Source organism: Camelus bactrianus, chromosome 6, assembly GCF_048773025.1.
Source record: "Camelus bactrianus isolate YW-2024 breed Bactrian camel chromosome 6, ASM4877302v1, whole genome shotgun sequence".
Classification (NCBI taxonomy): Eukaryota; Metazoa; Chordata; class Mammalia; order Artiodactyla; family Camelidae; genus Camelus; species Camelus bactrianus.
In genome coordinates, this window is record NC_133544.1 from 20203881 (window position 1) to 20230651 (window position 26771).

Below are 26771 nucleotides of genomic sequence, written 5' to 3' on the forward strand. Positions count from 1 at the left end.
GAGCAAGCCTTCAAGCTTTCCCTAGACATAAAGAATTCCAGAATGTCGTGGCAGCCTTGGTATATTATCCTCCTCATCTCCTCCTGGTGAGACTTTTTGCGTCTGTGCCTTGGCAACCTACACTCACCCTGTGAATCACGTTGCAGCGGAAATATTTATCACATTATGTGCTGAGAAAAGTAAAATAAATGGGAGTTGGCTGAAATGAACAAAGTAAGACAGGGCTTGTTCATCCAGGAGTCAAATTGCTAACTCTTAGATAATACCTGTGTGGCAAACACATTTGTCATAGGATTAAAATATTGGGTGTGTTTCTCTGTGTGTGTGTTTTTAAAAAAATTAGTTGTGAGAAAATGTTGTAAGGAAACATCATTAGTGACAGGGTGTAAATCAACACTTTTCAATGGAAAATTAGTGCATTTTAATTAATATTAATCTCTCATGCTTCTTGAATGTCCAATATTTCTAAGTGACACAATTTCAATTTTGATTAGGAGGTTTGGAAACATTTTACTTTCAAATAATTGACTCAAGGTAATAATGGTTTAAAGTATTACTGGTTGGCCATGGTAACAATAATGATAATAAAAATAATTATTATAGTTACCCTTTATTTCTTACTTGAAAGGCTAAGCCTTTCGCAAACACAGTATCATTTAAGTCACACAACAACCTTGTGAGCTGGTACTGTTATTTTATGGTATTTATTTTACAGAAGTTTATTTAACCAGTAAGGAAACTGGGCACTGCTAAAGTGTCAGGGCTGGAAATCACACCAGGGTGCATCTGTCTGTAGATTCCGTGCTCTGCTGTATTTTGCCATTTCCTCTGTGAACTTACTGTCTTCCATGCCTCAGTCTCCTCTGTATAAAATAAGTAACAGCATCAATCTCATTGGGATTTAGGGAGTAAATTTGACAATACACGTAAAACTGGTAACAACGCCAAGTATATAGAAAATACTCAAGTAAATGCTAGTTGCATGACTGTACTAGAGTAAATGATGTGTCTGTTGGAAGTTTTGCTATGTGTGTTGTCTCTCCTGATAACTGGCCAACTTGCTCGCGCGCTCTCTTTCTCTCTCTCTCCCTCTCTCTCTCTCTCACACACACACACACCCCTATCAAGATTTTGATGAACTGCTCTGAAACTATACATTAAATTTTAGAATAAAGACATTTTTATGATTTTGAGTGTTATGAACCATGAATACAGTATATCTCCAATTATTTAGGTCTTCTTTAGTGTTTTTTAAGAGTTGTATAATTTTCTTTATATAGGTTTTGTATATTTCTAAGTATTTATAGTTTTATTACTATTGAAATGATACTGTTTTTCAAAAATATTTCTATTGAAAGTTTATAAGAATGCAGTTGATTTTTAAATACTGACTTTTAATCCAGGTACCTTTTATTAATTCTTTTAGATTTTATGTTTATGTTATACATAAATAACCTAAAAGAATCAGTGATGCAATCTGCAAATATTAAGAATTATTTATACTTCCTTTGATTATTTAAAGTTTTATTTCTTTCTCTTGCTTTACTGCTTTGGCTAGGTTCTCCAATACAGTCATGAATATAAATGGTAATAGATTATTTGTTTTTACCTTTATTTCTAATCTTGAAGGAAATGATTTCGGTGCTTCATCATTAAGTATGAGTTTGCTTTGTAGGAAGATTTTAAACCACTGACTCAATTTTTGAAACAGTTATGGGTCTATTAATTTTCTGTTCTTTCATTAGTCAATTTTACTGTTAGATTTTCCTAGAATGTTTCCACATCTGTTGCCAAAAGTTAACTGTGATAGTCGTTTATCATCTTTGAAATATCTGCAGCATCATTAGTTATGAATTCTGTTTTATTCCCAATTATACCTTTTGGAAAAGGATCTTGAGCATTGCTCCTTCAGGAAAGGAGAAAAGCCACCAGAACACATCTGATTGCATGACACTGGCTTTGTTTCTTTCTTTGCTGCTGCTGCCCACTCTGGAGAAAAACTACAAAGTACCCAATGTCCCTCTTATTAAATAAAAAGAATGACAGCCCACACCACAAAAAAAAAAAAAGTACCCAAACACAAAAGTGTAGTAGAAGATGTTGCTTTTTCATTCCTCTCATTGTGCATATGTGTAAAAGCAAAACATCTGTATGTCTGCATATGTATGCAAGCAAAACATTTTGGGTTCATCCATATAGGCACACAATTTATATTTTTTTCCATATGATACTCCTTGACTAGATACCATTGTGCCAAGAAAATTAGCCAGGATATAATGCCAATATATCACCTTTTTTTGCATATTAATTTATTGTGTTTTTGGGTGAAAAAAGATATTATTATGAAAAATAAAGTCCAAAATGCAGTTTAATTTTTTAGAAGCTGTAATGGTGAAACATAGCTAAGTGAATATAGTTATTATTTAAGGTTTAAGAGTTGCTTCTGGGAAGGAAAAAGTAAATCTGCCTTTATTTTCAGGTGACATTCATTTGTTTCGAAAATCTTAAGTACAGTTCTACAAAATTATTGACTATGAAATTTAGCCAAGTTGCAGGATGTCTGGTCAATGCACAAAAATCAGTTGTATTTCTATATATGAGAAATAATCAATTGGAAAGAGATATGTTAAAAGCATCATTTATAATAACAAAGAAAATATGAAATACTTAGGAATGAATTTATAAAATATGTGCAAGACCCATATACTTTAAATTGCAATAGAATGTAAACTGTGATATTTGATGAAAAAATTAAATATAACATTAATATTAAATTATGTTATTAAATTAAACCTAACATAATTAAATCAAACTTATTTAATTAAATTAATTAAAATATTAATTAATTATGTTAATAAATTAATCTTGAATATAAGACCAGATACTTTATATTTAGAGAAAAACATAGGCAGAACACTCTTGGACATAAATCACAGCAATATATTTTTAGAACCAGCTCCTGGAGTAATGGAAATAAATGCAAAGATAAACAAATGGAATATAATTAAACTTAAACACTTTTGCACAGCTTAGGATACCATTAACAAAGTGAAAAGACAACCTACAGAATGGGAAAAATATTTGCAAATGATGTGAGCAACAAGGAACTAATTTCCAAAATATATGAACAGCTCATATACCTTAGTATAAAAAAAAAAAAGCAACCCCATCAAAAAAATGGGCAGAAGACCTAAATAGACATCTTTCCAAAGAAGACAGACAGATGGCCAATAAGCACATAGAAAGATTCTCTACATCACTAATAACTGTTAGAGAAGTGCAGGTTAAAACTACATCAGTCAGAATGGCCATCATTCAAAAATCTTCAAATGATAAATGCTGGAGAGTGTGTGGAGAAAAAGGAACCCTCCTACACTGTTGGTAGGAATGTAAAATGGTGCAGCCACTATGGAGGACAGTGTGGAGGTTCCTTAAAAAACTAAAAATAGACTTACCATATGATCCAGCAATCCCATTCCTGGGTATATATGCAGAAAAAATATAATTCAAAGAGACACATGCACCCATATGTTCATAGCAGCACTGTTTACAATAGCCTAAGTCATGAAAACAACCCAAATGTCCATTAACAGAGGAATGGATAAGAAGATGTGGTATATATATACATACATACATAACACATACATACACACAGACACTACTCAGCTATAAAAAAGAATAAAATAATGCCATTTGCAGCAACATGGATGGACCTGGAGATCATCATTCTAAGTGAAGTAAGCCATAAAGAGAAAGAAAAATGCCATATGATATGGCCTATATGTGTAATCTAAAAAAAGAAATAAGTAGGACACAAATGAACTTATCTACAAACCGTAAGCAGACTCACAGACATAGAGAACTAACTTATAACCAAGAAGGTTAAAGGGGGTGGGAAGGGACAAACTGGGAACTTGAAAATTGCACCTCTTGGGGAGTGATGGAGATGTTAGCTATCTTGATTGTAGTGGTGGTTTCATTGGTGTATACATCTATCAGAATTCATCAAAGTGTACATCTGAAATATGTGCAGTTTACAGGAACCTCACCACAATAAAGATGCTTTAAAAAAAAGAGTGTGAACTGTAACATTTGCTGAGAAATTAAGTATATTAAATTAATTATATTGTTAAATTAAGTAAACACATTAAAGTAATTAAATTAATATTAATTTAACATTAAATATTTTAAAATTATATTAAGGTAAAATATAATGTCTCAAAAAATTATTAGCTATCAGAGGGATATAAAATTAAACCACCAATAGACGCTCTGCAGGTACAATACAATGACTAAAGTAAAAGATACAATACAAAGTGCTGGTGAGATGTGGAATGACCAGGACGCCCACACACCGCACATGGGAATGCAAAATGGAACAGCCCCTTTAGCAGTTCTTCACTCTCTTATGAACTAAAACATGTGCCCGCCATATAGCCCAGCAATCCCACTCTCAGTATCCAAAGAAATGAAAGTACATTCAAGTTCTCATAATAAATTGCACAGGAATATTCACAGAAACTTTGTCCATAATAGCCAAGGTCTGGAAACAAGTCAAATGTCCTCCAAAGCATAACGCCAAATAGAAGAAGCCAAATACAGAAGACTGTATGATTCCATTTATATGAAATGCTAGAAGCATCAAGCCTACAGTGATGTAAAGCAGATCCTTAGGTTTTAAGGTCTGGAGATTGGGGGCAGGGGTTAACTACAAAAGGAAAGAAAACTTTTTGATGTGATGCAAATAGTCTATATTGTGATTGTGTGTTATTTATACAACTGGGTACATTTATTCAATCTCACCAAATTGCTCATTTAAGAGCGGCAAAAGTTATTGTATGTAAATTGTACCTCAAAAAGCTGAATTTTTAAAATTTGCAAAAGAAAACTCTTTCATGAAAGTAAGTAATTTACCCATTCACTAAGAATGTCACCTAATGCCTCTGGTCCGTTTCTGAGAGGGGTGAAATGAAAAGAAAATAAAAGAGCAAGAAACTCAAAATTTCCCTTAGCTCAGGAGAATATAACCATGAAATGTAATTGCTTGGGTTCATTCACCAAGGGAGTAAGACTATCTTAAAGACTATCTTGAGCTTCTGGGAACATGTCTCAGATTCTTTATTAAAAGCCCTTATTAAAAATATTATTTAAGGCTTTGTTTTCACTTGATACTGTAATAATTGGAGTGTCAAGGTCAATGCTTAACAATATTAATGAAAATGCGGATATTCTGTGTGTTATGTCACTGAGGAAAGCATATTCTCTAAAAGGAAAGCATGCTCTGTGTTCTGTTGCTTCAACATGCTTATATCAGAAATGACAAAAATACACCTTGTTTTATTTTTTATTATGATTATGATATTTGAGGAAGTCTAAATTTACTATATGACCTTTGAGAGGAAGGCTTATTTATTTTAAAAGATAACTGGAATTTGCTCAGCACTGTGTGCTATATACTAGAGTCTTACATATATTATCTTAATTTAATTTGATCTTGACACTGTTCAGAAACAAAGTATTATTCCATTATCCCCCAACTCCTTTTTTTTTTTTTGGATGAAAAATTGAAACTAAGAAAGGCTAAGTGAAGTACTTGCCCCAGCTCGCAAAGCCATTAAGTGGTAGAGCTGGGATATAAACAAGATCTGTGTCTCTGGCTTCAAAGTCCATGTTCTTTTTATCCCAGCACAGACTGCCTCCAAAAAGGAGGGATGAGGGGGAGAGAAGAAGAAAATGTTCTGCTCTGGGGGGTAGTAAAAATCTGTGAGCTTCAGAACACAGATCTGCTTCTTAGAGAAAACCTGGGATTTCTGAGACTTAGCCCCAAGCGTTCTGAGTACCAGGAAACACCGTGTTTGTGCAGTGCAAATTAAATCAGGTTCCTTGAGGATAGACCAAGGATTGATATATGTATGTTTATATGTATATATGTACCCATGTACATGTGTACACACACATACTATTAGTCTGTTCAGGCTGCTATAACAAAATACCGTAGACTGGGTGGCTTAAAAAACCAATGTTTATTTTTCACAGTTCTGGAGGCTGGAAGTCGAAGATAAGGGTGCCAGAATGACCGGATTCTAGTGAGCACCCTTTTCCTGGCTTGCAGATAGCTGCCTTCTGTGTTCTCACCTGGCTGGGGGGAGAGAGAGGGGGAGAAAGAGTGTGAGGAGGAGTACTCTGGTCTTTCTTCCTCTTCTTACAAGGACACTAATCCTATCATGAGGTTGGGCTCCACCCTCATGAATGCATCTAAACCAAATTCTCCCAAGGACTCCACCTCCAAATACCATCACATTGGAGGTTAGGGCTTCCGTGTATGTATTTTGAGGGGGATACAAAACATTCAGTCCATAATACACAAACACAGACATCCAGGTGATTCCAATGCACAGCCAAGGTTACAAACTATTGCTTTAGAGCTGTTGCTTTCAAGCTTTATCCTATGTCAGAACCACTTGGAGAACTTGATAATAAATGTATGGAAAGGCACAACCTGCAGAGTTTCTGACACCCTAGGTCTGTGGTAGGGCTCTGTAATTTGCATTTGTAACAAGTCTTCAGGTGATGCTTATGCTAGGATCTCATTTTGACAGCTGTTTGAGAAATTGCTAACTTCTGATATGCACACGCTAATAGAAGTTAATTGTAACTAATTTTAATCAACTCCTGAGTTCTGGAATTCAGTCCACAGAAATTTCTTTTTTTAATCACATGTATTTATTGAGTGCCAATAAATAAGCTCTGTTAGGCTCAGGGGATACACTAGGAAATAAGCGTAACAGAAACCCTGCTCTCATGGGACTTCTCTTCTCTTGGAACCCAAGACTGTGTAAGTCACTCCTTTATATTTCCATTGCACTACTCACTTCTGTTGTATAAGTATTTGTTGGTCTGTATATCTCCTCACTTAGAGTGAGATTTCCTTGAGGACTGCATTATCTGTAATTCATTCATTTCACTCATTCATCAGTTTACCAGACAGTGTATTTGCATACGAAATCCAGAGCAAAAATAATGCTTGTGCTCAGGAAATCTCCTGTGTAGCAGTGAGGACAACAAGTAGACAATTGCAAGGCACAGTAACAAATGAGAAAGAGGCTGTAGAAGGTGCTATTGCTGCCATATATCCACTCCCTGGCTGGTACATCTTTTCCTTAGCTGCTGCCAATGTTAAGCTTATGCCATGCCTGCCACCTTTTGGGGAGAAAAAGTGAATGAAAACCACCTGCCCTGGAAGTTACTGAGAATTTACCACCTACCCACTTACTTGTTGGAGTAAGAATAGACTTCAGCCAGGGGACGAAAATGGTGGAAGCAATGAAGTCAGGGGAATCTATGCCAAAGATCCTGTAAGTGGCTCATGTGACTGGAGCATATTGGGAGGGTGTTTGCTCTGGGATATGAGCGTGGTTGGTCCTGGGGATGGATGTTTTCCAGTGACACAGGAACTCATTTAATGCTATCTTCAGGCTCCAGGGATTTTAAGTAGGTGAGTGGCACGATCAGGTTTCCATTTTAAAATCATCGCGTTGGCAGTGGGCTGAAGGAAAGGTTGGAGGAGAGTGAGAGTGGAGGGGACTTTGGAGGCAAGGTGGTAGTGGTTACCGGCCCTGGCTCTAGAGCTGGATTTCCTGGGCTTAAATTCCTTGTCTTCCTCTTACTGACTGTTATACTTTGGATAAAGTATATAATTTCTCAGTGCCTCAGTTTCTTTGTCTATACAAGGGGATAAAAGTAGAACATACTCTTTAAGTTTGTGGGAAGCGCATTAAACTAGTCAAGTCATGTTAAGCACTGAGAACAATGCCTGGCTCCTAGAAAGTGCTCAGTGGATGTTGGCTATTGTTATTAGTGTTTTATTACTGCTGTTAGTAGTAATAGTTGCAATGTAGCGCTGGGAGGGAGAGGACGGGTAGCAGTAAAGGTCGTGTTTAGATGAGAAACACTTGGAAGTAAACTAAGGGAGTAGCGGTGGGGAGAGAGTGGCGAAGAATTTTGTATGATATTTAGGTTTTAACTCTTGGCTACAGTTTGGTTTAGAAGGAGGTGAGAAGGTAGCTTCGCACCTGGCTGGATAAGCAGTGAGCACATGCTGATTTTAATGGGAAAGCTGGAGTCCAGTTTTGAAAGTACTGAGTTTGAGATACATTTGCTCCATTCCCAAGGAAATTTCCATATGTAGCAGGAGAGGTTATACAGTTCTGACATCAGGGAGACAGAGACAGACTTGGTCTTGAGATAAGTATCTGATAGTCGAGACTATATTTACAACTAATAGGTATCTATTGGGCACCCCACATTGAAAAGAATTAATAATTGAGAAAGTAGTTGGAAAAAAAAAAGCCAAAAATAGCTTTAAGAAGATTTTAAGCAGAAGAGGAAAGTGGAAGTCTCAGGAGGACCCAGAAGAAAGTAGTAGAAAATACAGCCTCAGGAAGAGCACATGGTACACCAGGAATTTCAGGTAGAACTGATTATGTCCACTATGTCTGTAAAACTACAGAAGTAGATTTATATTGTCTAGGTAATGTCTGCATTTCCCAGACCCCAGAGGGAACAGAGAGTATAAAAGGAGGAATTTTTACCTTTAAAGTCACAGATGACATTTCAGTGCAAGGTGAGAGAAGCATCACACTTGAAACCCATGCTCCTTTTGATAAATTTCCTTTGAACTGTGGGACACAGGCTAAAGTAGTTCCACAGCCTGATGCTAGCTCTATAAGAAAAGCTGACTTATTTTTGATTTTTTTTTTAAATCAAGAGCATACAGTTATCCTAGAGGGCTACAGTGATCTAGAAATTAAATGAAAAAAATTAGAAAAAATATAAAAGGAAGGAGTAAGTACAATTGTTCTGGGATGAAGGGTTCCTGTTCCTTTGCCAGAATTAGGTAAAAAAAAAAAAAAAACTATATAAGAGACTTAAATTGTATTTTACAAAGCTAAGTGGGCAAAGCATATAACATTACTTCATTCCCTTTAAATCAAATCAAATTAAACTTGACCCCAAGCTTCAATACCACAGAAATAGTGGTAAATTGACTCCAGGTTATCATTGGGACTCTTCCCTTGTTTACGAGTGTTAATGCAGGGACTCTTCAGACAACTAGGCTTTTTGGGGATGTGGGCTTCATTCTGGTTATCACTGAAAAGACCACGATCCTTTAACATTCAGGGGTGCAGTTGCTCTTTCCCATGTGACACTCAGGGCCTAGGAATCTGAATTGTTAACCCAAAATCGTATATCTAGAGAAAAAATACTTCAAGAATAAAGGGAGACATGAAGACACTTTAAAGGGAAGGAAAACTAATAGAATTTGTTGCCAGCAAATCTACCCTAAGTGAATGACTAAAAGGAGTTTTCTAAACAGAAATTGTTTGATGGTTGAAATAAAATTATTACACTGTCTGAGATGGCTCTAAATGTATGTAGAGAAAATATTTATTACAATTACAAGTGGGGGAGGGAAAAGGGACATGAAGTCAGGTAAGTTTTCTGTGCATCATTTAAACTGGTAGAACGACAGTACCAAGTAGAGTGAGATAAGTTATGTGGGTTCAGTGTAATACCTACAGCAGCCACTACTAAACAAAGAGAGAAACTAAAAAATGCTATAGGTAAATTAACATGGGATTCTAGAAACTGTTACAGGAAACCTACAAGAAGTCAAGAAAAAGAAAACAGAAACAAAAAAACGAGAACAAACAGAAAAGTAACCCCCAAGTGGCAGATGTCTAATTTAACTATTTTTGTTTCTGTCATTGTTCATGCTTTTGATGTCATAACTAGGAAACCACCGCCTAATCTAAGGTCATGAAGATTTACACCTGTTTCTCCTAAGAGTTTTACAGTTTAAGCTTTTACATTTAGACCTTTGATCCATTTGGAGTTAAGTTTTGTGTATGGTATGATGTATATGTGTATATGGTCCAACCCGTGGCACTCTTGTTAAGAATCAATTAATCATAAATACAAGGGTTTATTTCAGGATTCATGATCCTGTTCCATTTGTCTGTATGTCTATGCTTATAACAGTACCATAGCTTCTTGATTACTGTATGTTTATGGTAGATAGGTTTTGAAACTGGAAAATGTGAGTCCTCTAATTTTGTTTTTCTTTTTCAAGATTGTTTAGACTATTCTGTATGCCTTGCATTTCCATATGAATTTTAGGATCAGCTTGTTCATTTCTGCAAAGAAGGCAGCTGGTATTTTGATAGGGATTGCATTGAATTTGTAGATCAATTTGGGGAATATTGCCATTGTAACAGTAAATATTCTGATACATGAACACAAATGTTTTCCCATTGATTAAGGTCTTTAATTTCTCTCAATGATGTTTTGTAGTTTTCAGAGTATAAGTTTTAAACATCCTTTGTTAAATTTATTACTAAGTATTTTATTCTTTTTGATGCGGTTTTAAATGGAATTATTTTGATTTCATTTTTGATTTAGTCACTGCTAGTATAGAAATACAATTGATATCCATATTTTGATATATCTTGCAACCTTGCCAAACTCATTGATTAGCTCTAATAGTGGATTCCTATAGGATTTTTTATATACAGGAGTATGACATTGGCAAATAGAGATAGATTTATTTCTTCCTTTCCAATTGGGAACCTTTTATTTAATTTTCTTGCCTAATTGCCTTGGCTAGGCCTCCATTACAATGATGCATAGAAGTGGCAAGAGCAGACATCCTCATGTAGTTTTTGATTTTCATTAACACCATTAAATATGGTGTCAGTTGTGGGTTTCATGTAGATGACCTCTTGTGCATTTTTCACACCAAGGAGATTATACCAAGTTTGCTAATTTTAATCCTGATTTTCCACTTAACATACTGCAAACATTTCTTGGTCATTAAATTGTCCTTTGTATATTATTGTAAAGACACTTTATTGCAACACGGCCACCTTTTAAAATTAATTACCTTGTCATTTCTCCAAGATTAGTTATTGTTAAAATTAAATTATTCTATAAGCCCACATGGTTATATATATGATTGTTTATTTAGGCTAAAATCAGAAGTAGAAGTAGTATATCTGGGTCAAAAGGCATAAACCTGTGATAGATTTTTCTAATTTAATTTAATATTCTACCTGTATTTTCTTTCCAGCTGAACTGTCAGCTTGTTTTAGGGCAGAGCTTGGCTTTTACTTCTGGGTATCTCCATAGGCTTTTCAGGATACCCTACAACAGGACCATTGACCTGAAGGTGCTTAGGGAAAATATTTAAATGACTGGATATATCTTTGCAACAAATTGCTTATTCTTGAACTTCCTTGTTCTATCTAGGATGTTTCAATTGTTTTTCCTTTGTATGCTTTTATTGTACTATGTCTGGTAACGTTAACTTTTTTTTTTTTTTTGTATATTCTGTGTATCCAACTTTATCTTACACTTATTACTTCCATGGTGTCTTTCAAGCCATCTTTTTTCTTTCTATTCCAGACAGAGAAGGGATTGTCAGGAACTTGGCTTTTAAGAATACATTGTTTAAGTAGTGCAGGGTTTGGAAACCAAATGTAGTTGGTAAATACTCATTTCTTGTAAGTATATACCTAGATTGAATGGATATCTTTTGCTTGTCTAAACAATCATTGCAGGTAGTAACAATAAAATCTTGCAACTAGATACACACAAACTGAGAATTGGGTGTGTTTAGTAGACAGTTTACAGAGGTAGGAGACTATGACGAACAAGCAGACTCAAAGAATGGGAGGGGAGGAACCATATGAAAGAATATGAAGGGACCAAAAAAAAAAAATTCATGAAAATCTATGCCTGGTGAATCAAACAGGAAAAGATAATGATTACTAACTGAATAATCTGAGCTTTCATACTATTAGAGTGGACAATATTATAAATTCGTCTTTTGGGATCACTGTGCTAAAGAATAAATGACATTTTGTTAAAAAAAAAAAAGAGAGAGAACAGTCTTCAGACTGGGTTCTGTTTTACTTTAAACCTGATTTCCAGGGAAAACTGTAAGAGTCTTTTTGAAATGTGACATTTCAAAGCTTGGGGGTTTGTGCCTATATACCATTTATCTCTTAGCATTTATTAAAGAGAGTCTTTTATGAAATTTTACTCACTTGTTAGCAAAGTCCATATCTTTTAAAGCTTAGAAATTCTAGAGATGTTGTCAAGACATCTCCATCTGCATCTTTGTCTCCTTAGCATGAAATGTAAACATGCAAAAGATTAGCTGGTTTAATAACATTCATCGAAGTGCAAAATGGCAATACTGTGCTGGACCTTGGCAGCACAAGACATTTGTGCTTGGATATTTTAGATTCCAAGTGGTGAAATAAAAATACAAAATAAGCTTGTAATGATATAGTGTAAAAATGTATCGTGCAGACTTAATGGAAGTAAACTGCTGAAGACCAAGACCAGACCAAAACATTGAGTACCTATATAATATGCAGAGATGCTTTAGAGGAGCTATGGGGGTAGTAACTAGTCAGGTGAAACCAGGACATATCCTGTTGTGCAAAGAGCCAAATGTTCTGGATGAGTTGGGGGCTTGAGAAGAGAGCATGAAGTCGTCAGATATGCTCTCCAATGTCCCTTTGTTTTCCATCAAACCATAAAGCAGGAAGGATAATCATTCCCTCAGTTTAGGGGAAAGAAAGGAAGATTTTTTAGGAGATGATAGGATACTATAAACACTGTGTCGGGGAACACAGTGGAAAAAAGACGAAAAGCTGTGCATCAGCATGACCAGCAAGACCCTCAGAAGAGTTCCTCGTCTTCCTCCAGGGGCATGGTGCTGTGTTTGAATCCTGGAGCAATCCACATGTCAGGCTGGGACAGGATGTGCTCAAGGTGGATGGACTAGAAGGGGATCAGGGTGCTGAGAAAGATGCTATCAAAGCAATCAACTCCTGGCACATAGCTTCCACTGTGACCTCAGTTTCTGGATTCCAAGTGCCTTCCTCTCTATTCTCATGGCTACCACTCTTGTAGGATTATTACCTACCTATGCCTGCGCTGCTATGTCGGACCCCTGTTTGACATCCCTTAAAAGGCTTGTCCTCTTCTTTCTCAACTGTTCTTTATGCTAATAAACAATCTTTCCAAAACACCACTTTCCACATGTCTAATCCTGCCAATCCCCCCCCCCCCACACACACACAATGTATGTTTATTTATTTATTTTAATGGAGATACTGGGGATTGAACCCAGGGCCTCATGCATGGTAAGCACATACTCTACCACTATTCCCACCCCCATATCCTGTCTACTTGAAGTTCCTGCTTCAAGTTCATACTTTACTAATCATAATTCAACTGCTTCCGTTAACTGTTATGAACCTCATTTCACTCAGTTCTTTTCTCAAGTCTAAAGATTTTGTCCCACTTAAGTCAGAATTTTTATTTTTTATTTTTGCTTCTGTGCTTTTGCTCAGCTGCTTCCTTAGCCCCACTTCCCTCAGTTTAGATTCTGCTCATCCTTCAAGGCCCAGTCTAAATCTTAATTGTAACTTGAAACTTTAGGTGACATACTTCAGCTCATAAATGTTTCCTTACTTTCTTTTCTCTTTGTCAAGGTATAAGTGTATGAACTGAGATGCTGGGAAAGAAATGACCTCATTTAACATTCTGTCGAATCCAATAGTTTCATGTGTGTCCATTCTCTTTTCTAAGCTGTATTGTAAACACTTTGACAATGCTAGCCATTCTGAGAATCCTGTGGTACCTCAGGCCATGCTGAGCACTGAGGAAGCCATATTAAATAAGAAAAATGTCACAGTGTTGCAAAGTATAGGGAAGTGATCAAGACTTGAGTGATACTAGTCAGAGATGGTTTCAAGAGGGTAATATAATTTTGTAACAGTTGTGTTTCTTCTTTCTTCAAGGACACATAATGGGAGGGATAGAAAAAAATTCTACATGGTTCACTGTGTTGTTTAGTGCAAAAATCCTTGGGAAAATTGGAACCTGGAATACTTGATGGCTTCTCCAACTATGGCATGTCAACCTGGAGTATGCTTTATTTTATTTCTCAGAATCCCTGTGATTATTAACAGTGGAGATTATCCAAGGGCAAAGAATGTGTGGCCCTTTTGACCAGAGGCTAGTTTCCATTAGGAAAATAGCTAACTAATTATCATCTCTCTGTCTCCAGTCCATTTCTGCCACCCACAGCAATGAAGGACTCCATTAAAAAAAATTACTATTTTATTAAAAATGCTAAAATAATTTAATATTCTTTTAAATTTCCCAGTAGGTTTGAAGAGATTATGGTACCATCTGTGTATGCCCAGAACTGGTGATTGTTATAGCAGGAGAACCAGCCTCAGCTCTGGTGTCCACTTCTTTTTCAGAAGTGACCTGAATGGAGTCATTGCCTTTACTGATTAATTATAGTTTTTTATCTTCTTTCAGATTGGCAACAAGGGAGACAATACTTCTCAATACTCTTTTAGGGCATAGTAAAAATAAAATAAATGTTTACTGCTACATTGTTCTATTCTTGCCTTTTTTGGTTAAATTTACATGGGAGTAAAAAAAAATTATATTAGATTTTCTCTATCCATGTAACTTATGTAGTTGCTGGATCCTGCTTGGACCTTGACTGATGCAAAAATTGGTTCCACAAGCGGTCCCTGGAAATGGACACTCCAAACGATGATTCGGGGATTAGTTTGGTCATGTTTTTGTACTTAGACACAGTGTGGTAATTAGATACTAGTAATCCATGATGAGCAACAGCATCTAATTTAATCAAATGCCACCTATGGTTGATTGTGGCAAAATGCCTACTAAAGTGTGTGCATAAGAAGCTACTGAACTTGACCATTAGAACGGTAGTAATGACTACAAGGGCTTTGGTGTGGGATGGATTTTCTTATTGTCCTGAAGGTCTTACAGAAAGAAAATGGCAGACTCAGAGACTCAGAGAGCTTCTGTTATAGCTGTAAAATAACGTTTTATTTTTTTATAACCACAGGGCCAGCATTGCTGAAAAATCAAATACAAAATTTAACTGGGGAGAACAGACAATTACAACAAAAATTAAATTCATAGTTTTTGCAAGTCTCTCATGTGCAGGTACTGAGAAGTGCAGGTACCTGGGAAGAAACACACCCCTATTCTGGTGAAATCGATGAGCCCTTCCTCAGACTATTGCTTTTAGATGCATAAAATATACAGAATCAAAAAGGAAACCAATTATATTGAAATGCAGTAGTCAAGATGCTGAAAAATACCCATGGTTTTTCACATGCATGTTTTAAAGAATATCTAGCAGTAGGTCCTTAAGTGCCATGATTTTGAACACTTTTTTGACATATCTACATCATCTGTAAAGTAATATGAAATATCTATGATTTCTATTTTTGCCAAAGTCATGGGTATTGAGAATACTATTGTGGGGTTTTTTTTGTTGTTGTTCATATTTATTATTGATGAAAATGCTGAGTTTCAGTTAGTGGTTAATAAATATAAAGCTGTATTTTTTCCTCTCCAAGTTCACTAATCTTCTGAATTATACCTGCCTACCTCAGATTGAATCCTTGTTTTAGCAGTAGGGATCCTTGAGAAGTTAGTGGTATAGGTAGCCTTAAGAGGTTTTGAATTAATTATTCAATATTAATTACATGAGGGCCAAGGCTGTAGGGTTTGTTTAGTCTCCTTTTAACTCTTTTTTACTTACAACTCACCCTCATATCATTTTTCATTTCTTACCTCAGGAATCTATTCCTTTAGGGGGCTGGGTGAGGTCCATATTCTGTATGCATCTGTGTGGTGCCCAGGACTTTTGCTATGGAAGAACCTATGATACTATAGTATTAAAGTATTTTACTGTGCTTTCCCCATCAAAGATTATGGTACCATACTGTCCATTTGCCTAATGTGTTCTCTCCACTAGAGTATAAGCTTTCTGATATTAGAAACCAAGTCTGGCTTGTTTTTGTTACATCTCTAACACAGAGCCCATCACCTAGTAGGTGCTCAAACTGTATTTGTGAATAAACAAGTGAAGGAATGGATGAATTCCAAGGTGGAAATAGTTTTTCTCTCTTATTCATGGCCAAAGGTCTTGGCTGGGTATTCTGTATAAGTGTTGCCATGAGTGGAGATAGCAGAGAGAATGTGAGTGACTGTGTCAGTATAAATCTGCCCACTACTGGAAAAGCAACTCAGTGTTCAACCCTACTGGCCGTGGTGCAATAGACATATCACCGAGCGGGGTGGACACTGTTCCATTTTTTTCTCTTAAAGAGAACTATGATTTGTTTTACAGTATCGATTCATGACAGTACATCAGTACTCCGTCTTCCCTTAGCTCTAGGGGTAGGAGTTGAGTCTTGATTAAGCTAATCCACTCATAATAATTCCCTTTGACAGTGTTTGGTTTGGGCATGGGCATGTGGTGCAATTACGGGCAAGGAAATGTTATGGCAAGTCTGCTGAGGGGTGTCCAGAAAAGGATAAAAGGATATGCATGGGAGGCAACATTTCTGTTTCTCTCCCTTTGGATGTGGTTAAATGAGGGGGTGATGCTAGAGTTCATGCAAACAAGGTGTGATAGTGAGGTGAGAAGCTGGCATACTGAGAGTGGCCATGTGGGGAAGTGGAAAGAACAAGATCACTGTTGATGTCCTTGAGATGCTGTATAAATCAACTGCTGTACTTATCATATAACAGGAGTCTTTATTGTTTAGCCATTTTTTGATTGGCCTTTTTTATTATTTGCACCCCTCAGTGTCATAACTGCAACACCTTCTTACATGAAGGACAGCTTTACTAATGGTCGTGCACAGATGTGGTAGATATTCCCGTCTGCCTGAGATCCTCATGCTTGCGCGTCGCAGAAGTCTGCCATCATATCCAGGAATTCTTTTAAAGCTCCAACGTTCTAGCAGACTACTTTAGAAAGTGGGTAGGGTGCCAGCCATTTCTGAAACTCATCAAATGAGAACATTTAAAGCTGGGCAAGGGGCATTTGTAGGTGAACCATCTCCAAACACCCCTTTCAAACCCCAGTATGCTATGGAGAGGCACTCTTATGCAGCATGTTATGTGTTACCATGTTATGAAACTGGCTTTGACATTTGGATGTCTACCACTTGGTGAGTGGTTAGTTATGAAATGCTATTGGTTCAACAGATTATACTTCTGGAATAAAGCCTGGACTTCTGGGATCTTTTTAGTGGCTGGTTTATTTGTATTTCCAAGGCCATTTTTCCAATAAGCCAACACAATCAAATTACATGCAGCTTTGAAGACATTCTACCTTACAGTTTGACATTTTAATTAGGACTTTAAAGAGATAATAATCACTGCCCACAACTTCCCCAATGTTACCTAGAAATGGGCCAGTTAATTAGGATCCCAGAAAAACCACTGCATACATTTCTTTTTAATTGTTTTTCCAAACTTCCATCACCACATCTCTTGGCTTCAACTCAGACCAAATCAAACAAACAGCAGGGAAGGGTTCAATCTCTCTGGCCTTCCGAAAAATCCAAGGGTGCAAATAAGGAAGTCAGTCTGTGTCCATCATCTAAAAATGTACGTTTCAGCCTGCCTAAGATGTTTTTCTTTCATTTCAAGATTGCTTTTGAAATGAGGTCATTCTCTCTGAAAGCCATTAGGATCTGGTTCACCTGATCCCTTTGATTCTTGAATCTATACTGCATTTTTCTGTATCTCTTCTAGGGTAACATTATTAATGGGTGGTCCCACTAAGGAATTTTTTTTAATGCTCTCCGACTGCATTAAGTTTCTCCTAAGTGGGGTTTACAAGGTGGAAGAAAAAAAATGAGTCCATCTATTATTGAGAAACAAAGGAGCCCAGGGTGTGATAGCAAATCAAGAAATGAATTCTGCACTGTTGAGCAGATTATGTGTAACAAGATGCTCACTGCCTCACCAAGGCTTGCCCCTCCCTATCCCTTGGGTCAATATACAAGAATGGAAATGTGGTAAATGTCTGAGTTGTTTGTCTAATGCTCTGATGTGTTTTGACACATTCAGGAGGGAGAGGTGCTTGCTGCTTCCCAGAAGGGTTTTAAGCAGTGCAACAATAGGCCACTCTGTCATTCTGCCAGTCAAGCACCTTTAGCCTCACTTTTGAGCCTGACTAGATGTGCCTCAGTCTCCAGCTGGATGATCAGTTGCAACATTTAACTCAGTTCCTGAGATCTAGCAGTTGTAAAGTTTCTTTTGTTAAATAGCTGGGCTGTGAGTGGTTAATTGGAAAGATGTCCTCCATTTGCAGCGTCAAGGATGACTTCTTTTTTTTTAACACCTTGCGAAATGTACTCACTTCACTCTTGTTCACTGTGAGAGGCAGTGAATCGAGTAGAACTCAACCTTTGAGACCCCTCGTACATGCTGCTTCCAGGCCTCTGGCCAGAGCTCGTGCTATGCGTTCACATGATCACCTGCTTTTGTAAAAAGCATATAAGATAATCTAACAACAATTAGTTACAACCACTGTGTGCTTTCATAACCAATTATGTATTCACAATTTTTAAAGAAGGACCCCCAAATTGCATAACCTTTAGGCCGAATAAACCTGGATCTGTCCCTGGAGGGAAAAAAAGAGATACTTATTTTACAGGGATGTTTTGGGGAATAAGTATGTAAAGCATTTATCTCAGTGTCTATAGACTAGGCATTTGAAGAATGGCCACCTTTGATGTTGCAACATCTGAACCTAGAAGAAGACACCTTTAATGGAGAAATTCAGGTGATTTTCTGTCAGTTCAGGAGATATTCAGAGGCATGGTGTTTTGTCTAGTGTTTCTTAGATCTGGTATAGTTAGTATTTCTATACCTACAAACTGCTGTAGTTTTCCCTAGAATACAGAACAATAAGATAATATTCTGCCATACTTAGGAATGCTGATCAAGCTAACTCATAATTTCACTTTATAGGGTTTTTACAGAATTTGGATTAGAATTCTAAATCTAACTAATGGACTTTAAGACCTACTAGAATTTATTTGCCTAATTGACCTAACTTTGTACTGGATTTCTGTGCAAATATAAGTAATAATTGGTAATCGTTAAGGATTAGTGAAATATAACCTGTTGGCAAATATATTCCTCAAATACAAGTTAAATATCATTTCCAATTGTATTCACAATCAGAGATTTGAATTATTGATTTCTATATTACCTGGAAAATTTAAGAAAAATGTCTGTAGTATTACTCCCTTAATTTGCTTGGATAAACAATTTGTTAATGTTTTGTTCTTGTACTAATTGTATAGATGGTCTCTTAACCTCTTTATTTAACGGGGCCAAAATTCATAAAATATTCTCCTGAACTTGAAACTGTCTGTAGTTTTAAGGGAGCTAGACCAAGTTGGGCATATTTGCACTGACACACACAAACAAAATGGATGATGTGGCACATGAGAGTGTAAACATCCCCTTTAAAAATAAATATGTATCAAATATAAAATGCATAAAATTCTAGACTATGAGCTTCTTAGGGGCATTTCTAGCAGATTGCCTGGAACATGGGTAGATGCATCAGTAACCATCATGAGGTCTGTAGTATCGGGCTGTAATTTCCTTTCCTTCTTATCTCTAAAGACCACTGGTGAATGAGCTAGACTAGAGCTTTGGTTGATGATCCAAGAATTTGTTCAGAATCTGACACTAAAGCTGCATTTTCTTAAAACAAGAGATGAACAATTTATTCTTGGCAGTGAGTAAAAGACAGTAGAAAAAGTTGTAAAATTCAGGGGCGTCAAAAGCATAAGAGTCTTGCCAGCATGAGACCAATAAATCCTTAAAGGAGAGTTATAGCTACAGGAAAATATTAAATTACTATTCTGGTACTTCTGTTTCTAGTACCCTCAAAAGTTTTGGCAGAGATGACTATAGACTGCTTTCCTTGCTGTACAAAAACATAAATAAATAAATAAACTTAGGAGAGAAAATTGAACTTAGGATCTGGACTCATCAGAGATTGGCTAAGTAAATAGTTTTTCAGTGAAATAATTTCTATAAACTGGAATTAAATTGATTTGATGGCTCTGATGCTAACATCTTTGGGTGATCTTTTTAAAGAATCTTTTGAGATGTGTATTTGTGGTGGAGATAAGACGTTCAAAAATAATATTTGAAAAAAATTAAGCATATCAGAAAATAAATTTCATTAGAATATTTCTAGTCTTTTCAAAATTAATCTTGCACCACCTTCCATTGTAGGGGCACACTGTATAGTTTCTCAACCGTCCAACTTCGTGTGCTAGTAAAGACTTTTTGCCAAAACATCCATATATACTTTCCTAGCCTGAGGGAACTGAACTAGCAAATGGATGTCACTTTTAAGCACACAAGTGTCTTTTTGGTATATGCTAAATGAAAATGTTTGACAAAGAAACTTCCATTCACATAAAACTCTTTCTCATTAATATCCCAGAGCTGAGTTGCCTGTAAGTTTAGGGGCGGTGAGGAGAGTGAAGAAGTATCTCTAGCATTCATTGTTAAGTTGGACAAATCACATTAGCTTTACACTTTTATTATAACATTTTTTTTCTTTCCTGGATTTTCAATCTCTTCAATATTCCCTTTGACCAGTGACCTTCTCTAGGGATTTCCCCAGGTGTACGTAGTAATTGGGAAGAATACACAATGTAGACGTCTTCTGTGTTTATCTGCATGTGTTTTGTTTGTACCGGCCTAGCCATTTTCTGATCAGAGGATATTGTATTTTTCCGACTTCAAAGAATGTGTTTTATTAATTCCTTTTCAAATCCTTCTCACTCAGTGGACGATTCAGAAGGAAAACGCTCAGATTCAGGTGAAGGGAGTCATACCAAATACTTGCCAGACCACAAAAACTTCAGCTGCCTGGGCTTAAGGCTGATTTCAGTCACTAAGGAATTTGGGAATGAAAACACCGTTTGTAGTGAACTTGTAGAAATCCTGCAAATGTCACAAGGCCAGGGATGAGGTCTGTCACCCATTCAGCTGAAGAACCATGTGACTCTGTCTATTTTAATGACTTTTTTCATCTTTATCATGATTGTTCAGATTGCTAAGCCTCCAAATAATTTACAGACTCTAGGATTAAAGTTTCTTTCCCTGGAGACATTAAAGTTCTGCCCTGATAATCATGCTTAAGGGAAGATGCATTGCTCTGTACTGCTTTTCTCTTCATTGTGCTTTGGTCTCCATGCCCTAACTTGGTGGTTCTCAACTGTGAGTGTGCATCAGAATCCCCGGATTGTTACACTGTGGACTGCTGACATCTCCTGCCCCAGCTCCCAACCCGCCTCCGAGGCAGACACACACACACACACAGAGTTTCTGATTCAGTAGGTCTGGGGTGGTGAATTTGTGTTTCTAAATAATTCCCAGGTCTTCCCAGGACCACACTTTGAGAACCATTGCTATAACCAGCCACCGACTCCCATTCCCAGATCTTTTCTTTCATTTGCAGATAGTATATTTTTCTTCTCTTTTTCCTCTTTTGAGACTGTTTTCTCCCCACTTATTTTCAGAAAAGATGCTAAATGCACCAAGCATACCTAAGCCTTACCATCTAACATAATAGCATTCAAAATAGTTTTCCTCTCGCATTATTTGCCTGAGCATTGTAGTGATGCAACTGATCTAAGGATGGCTTGACATCTCCACCTGTCACAACCAAGCTTTTGAATTATGCAAACACAGATAAGGATGAATCAAGGGTCATAGTAGAATTCTGTGCTGAGCTGCAAGCTTATTTCTGTTTCATGATGGAGTTCTTTGCCCCACTAGTATTATTTGCTCATTAACCCGGCCTCCAGCTATCAGAGGAGGTGTTCCCTGAATATTTATTTTGGAAAACAGAAGAGTTTATCTTTTCATATTTTGAAATCAGTTACACCTCAGTCTTTTGGGAGATCTCAAAGTAGATCATTCAAGTTGGTCATCACCAAGAGGCAAGAGGTGTAAATATAACCCACGCTAAGTGTAATATAAATGCCAAAGAAGCAGTTTATCTTGTTAAATTCCACCAAGGGCAAGTGACACAGCAGCTGTGGACCTGTCCATAGTGGCCTGGGGCGGGGGTGGGGGGTATACTGGCACTTTGGAGTATCCTAACTCTATCCCCACCCAAGGGAAAAGCTTGCATGTGATCAGAGTTACAATCATAATGAGATTTGACAAAGTAATTGAGAGAGGCAGCTACTTTTGCAATGTTCAGGACTAATTCAGTGGATTTTCTCCCCTGTCTTTAGCCACATTCGGCAGCTTTGTTGGTGACCAGCTACATCATTTGGCAGCAGGCTTCGGTGATCACGACTGCACCGTGCAAGAAGCATGTGGAAAGGCGATGTTCCGGTTTAAAAAGACAGAGCTGCAAACAAAGGTAGGCTTTTATTTTGGGTGATATGCTTTCAACTGCACAAAATCTCATGCCTGACCTCATGTATTCACCACTGCCATGCTCACAGCGCTGGGCTTACGTCCTTACCTCTTACTCTTGAATCCTGGTGGGGGTGGGGGGACATGATGTCAGCATGTTGTCCTGAGTTTCCTATTTCCTTATCTCTCTCCTTGTCCCATGGGCCTCTTTGCTTCTCTTGACCACATTTAGCGCCTATCCCCTCCTTATTTTGGGGCCTTTGTTTTATTAAGATGATTATTTTTGGCAGGTGGTTTGGTTCCCTGAACGTAATATACAATGCTTTCTTTTCATGGAAGAAAACTCATAGTATTGCAGCCTTCGCGTGGAATGCAGAGTATGCCTAGCTCTGCCTGCCCACAGGTTCATAGGGAAAGTAGCCGCGTACAAAGTGTGGTGATACTTTTCCTCCATTGCAGTGGCCATGGTTCGTAGTTGTACATGTTTGAGTGATTCTTTGATTGCTATTGTTCTCACTGAACATACGCCACTGCGAAGACGGTGGTTGCCTGTTTTGCTCACTTGCAGGTCTCTTGTGTCTATCAGGGTGGCCGGTACACAGCAGATACACAGTAATGTGTATTGTGGGGCAGGGAAGAAAATGCATCAGATGTGCAATTTGAGAAGGCATTAACTGATCTTTACGCTTTGGAAATGCTACTCTGCTTTGGAAAGACTTAAGTTTTATTTTTTTGAGTTTGTTCTTTGGCTTGTTGTTTTGGTTTCTTTTGAGGCACTCAAGCGATGGTATTTGTTGGGTGGAAATAGACAAACACAAACAATGTGTCACCCAATAAGGAGAATTAATAATTATGATGAATTCTGTAAAACTTCTATTCTAGCAACTCATTCCTGGATTATACAGATTGCTAGAACTTTATATTAAGTTCCTCAAAACTTTGGATACATGGTCTGTGTTGGTTTTCCTAGGGTTGTCATAACAGAGTACTACTAACTGGGTGACTTACACAACAAATTTATTGCTGGTACCTAGAAGTCTGAGATCAAGGTGTCCACAGGGCTGATTCCTTCAGAGGGCCACAGGGGAGCCTCTCACCTATCTTCTAGTGGTTCCTGACAGTCTTTGGCATTCCTCGGCTTGTGGAAGCAACACCTTGATCTCTGCCTTCATGTTCCCATAATGTTCTCCCTGTGTATCTGTGTCTTCGTATAAGGACACCAGTCATGATTGAGTTGGGATCCACCCTACTCCAGTAAGACCTCATCTGAACTAATTACGTCTGTAACAACCCTATTTCTAAGTAAGAGCACTTTGTGAGGTCCTAGAGGTTAGGACTTTAATGTGTGAATTTTGGGTGGACACAGTCCAATATGATCCAGTAAGATACACCTATTGAACAAAAGATGCATCTGCGCAGCCAGAATCTTTGCACCCAGAAGCACCTCCCCATATTCTCTGCCACCCCCTTTCAGGGGCAGGGTTTCTACCTTTTCCCAGTGCAGGGTCAGGATAATCTTGGCTTGGAAATCCACTCCAATTTCACTAGCTGAACCCGTTTCAAGGAGCCAGCCAGCAGGTGGGTTACCAGTTGGTAGGGGCACTGCCTGAGACACTATGAGAAGACTTCTGATGTCTGCAGAAAGTGCAAAAACTCCCCTCTTCCTCACTGGCACTTGTGATGCAGTCTGTTCTGCTCCCCCAGTGGTGTGAGGAAGGCAAGAGGAGCTTCTAAGGCAGTCTCTAATATTGACTATTGAGAACCCTGGTATCAGTTAATGAGCAACATTGATCTGTTCTGACGGAAGTGTTCCTATGCCAACCCCCACAAAACCCTAAAAAAACAAACAAAACAAAAACTTAGGGATGGTGAAATACACTGGAACCATCTGATACAAATATTTTACTTCACCATAGTAAAGGGGGAAGGTAATGTTTGACTTCTGGCTAAATGTCCATGAGAAAGACCAATATTTAATCTTGGCTCTGGCTTGTTATCAAGATAACATGTTACATCACTTGTTGTAGCTTCCAGGTGCTTAAAAAAGGAACTGGCTGAGACACAAGGGCTTCCCAAGTCATAAAATTCACAGCGAGTCAGTTGTCGCTGTTGATGCAGCCTGCGCTCTAGGGTACATCCATCGGCAGTGCAGTCGTTGCTCTTGTTTTCGGATGAACGAGAGAGAGAGACAGACAGACAGACAGACAGAGACAGAGAGAGACAGAGAGCAGAGCAAAGTTACAGCAAGGGGCCAGCACCAGGGCAAAGGGTTTGTCCCACAGTGAGTAAGTGGCAGGAGTGGAACTTGAATGTGGATCTCTTGCCAAATGGGCCAGTTTGGTCTTTAATGAAAAATATCAGGTGGTGAAGGAAATGAGGGGAAAAGGTCAGGGATAAAATTAAATAGGGAACAAAAAATGCAAGTGGTGAGTGTAAGTGACAAGCCTCACAAGGAATTAAAAATATGGCCCTTCTGGTCCTGACTACCTATGTGATCCCAGACAAGTTTCCCCAGCACAGTGGACCTTAATTTTTTGTTTTTTCACCTGGAAGTAGGGGTAATGGGATAACTCATTTCTAAAGAAGTTTTAGGATAAAAATTTCCTAATATTGTCATTTTGAGCCAATCCAGAGTCTAGATTCCCTGTATCTTTAGTTTTCCGGATCTGTCTCCATAGTCCTAGTTTTATATATTTAGTTTAAACTTCCATCTAATTGGTTCTTGTCATTGTATAATATTTAAAAATTCCCTTTACTTTAATGGTTTTAAGGTGTCAGTGCCACAAATTATGCCTTAAAACCGTTTTGTAAAAAGCAAATGGCCAAAATTTAAAAAAAAATTGCCATGTTTTTGAAGCTAAATATCTTAAGATAAGCCTCAATGACATAAAGCAAAATTGAACCCCCTCCCCACAAACAATAGCAACAACAACAAAGATGAGCATGTTCTACAGTGAGGCCTTTTGGTGTATATACATCTTGCCTCCAGGTCTCCAAACTGTCATTCTGAGGATGATTAGATGTAAGTAAGTAAGTATATAAGGAGAAGGGAAGCTCCTATGGAAGATGAGCTTCAAGTCACACTCCGTGAATTTAAATTCACATTTGGAAATACCGTAAAAGCTTACTGAGTGTCTAGTGGAGTCAAAGCCGTTTTGGATAGCAATCAGTGTGGCAGGAATTTAGTGAGAACTTACTTCCCTGCAAACGGCCCTCATAACGGCTCTGGTACACAGCATCCATAAATGCTCCTGTGTTGGTGCAACTTTGTGACTTCATGTTAGTTGATTATGCTGGGATGATGGGAAGCCACGTTGGTTGGTGGTCAACAAGGCATGCTTCCCGGGGTCCAGTGGTTGTTTTGAGTTACGATTTCAATTTCCCACAACTGTGTGAACCTGGGATAGTTATTTCACATGCCAAAGTCCCAGTTTCCTCATCTGTAACCTGTGCTGGACCTCAGTCCTTATTTCAGTTTTCTTTTGCAGACAAGGATTAAATGAGATGATAAATGTAAAGTGCTCAGTAGAGGGGCACATGGTGCTTAATGAATATTAAGTAGTAATAGTTATTGTACTTGTTATGATGTCCTCCCTTTGGGGGAAGCTAACTCCATTCCAATAATGGACTCAGAACATAGTGACTTTCCGTCACTGTGGAACACTTTTCTCCATAATCTGCGACTGATCACAAAGTTCCAAGTAGACAAGGACCTAACATCAGCCTGTACATCCAGATCTGAAGAGGAGGCAAACATCTCTGATGTAATGCATGGGCGTGGTGGTGCTGCTGTCTTAGGAGCACCCAGTCCATTACAAGTCTGAACAATGTGATCCTTGCTCTGAGCAGCCAACACACAGCAAGGAAATGCCTGTTTTGTAAGAAGACAATTCAGACTTGTTTTTCAGGGTCTTCCGTAATCCCAAACTTCTCAGCTGCTACAGCAGCTGCAAGAATGATTGAACATGGCACCCAGATATTGTGAGAAAATAAAAATGAAAAAGGAAAGGCAACTGCAAGGTGAGTCATTAGAGACCTGCTAGGAAAACAATACAAGACATGGGCAAAATGTGAATGAATGTATACGTGTTTCCCTAAGATGTGGAAACATAGAAGTGACCATAAAAGTCTACGCTGTTTGAGTAAATGCCTTGCCCCTCTGTGACCACCTCTGATACTAGGGTGCGCCATGTCTTCTTAAGCATGCCACCCACTCTCTCTAGGGACTGGCTGCATATACATTTGTACAGGCAATAGTGAGGAGGAAAAAACCCCAAATATTTCTTTATCCTAATCTTGATTTGGACCCTGGCTCCCTTGTTTGACATTTCTTAACTTCGGATATAAAAATAAGGCCAATGTACAAATGAAGATCATAACAGTAGCTACTTCATGGGGTTTTGTAAGGATCAGATGTGATAAATACA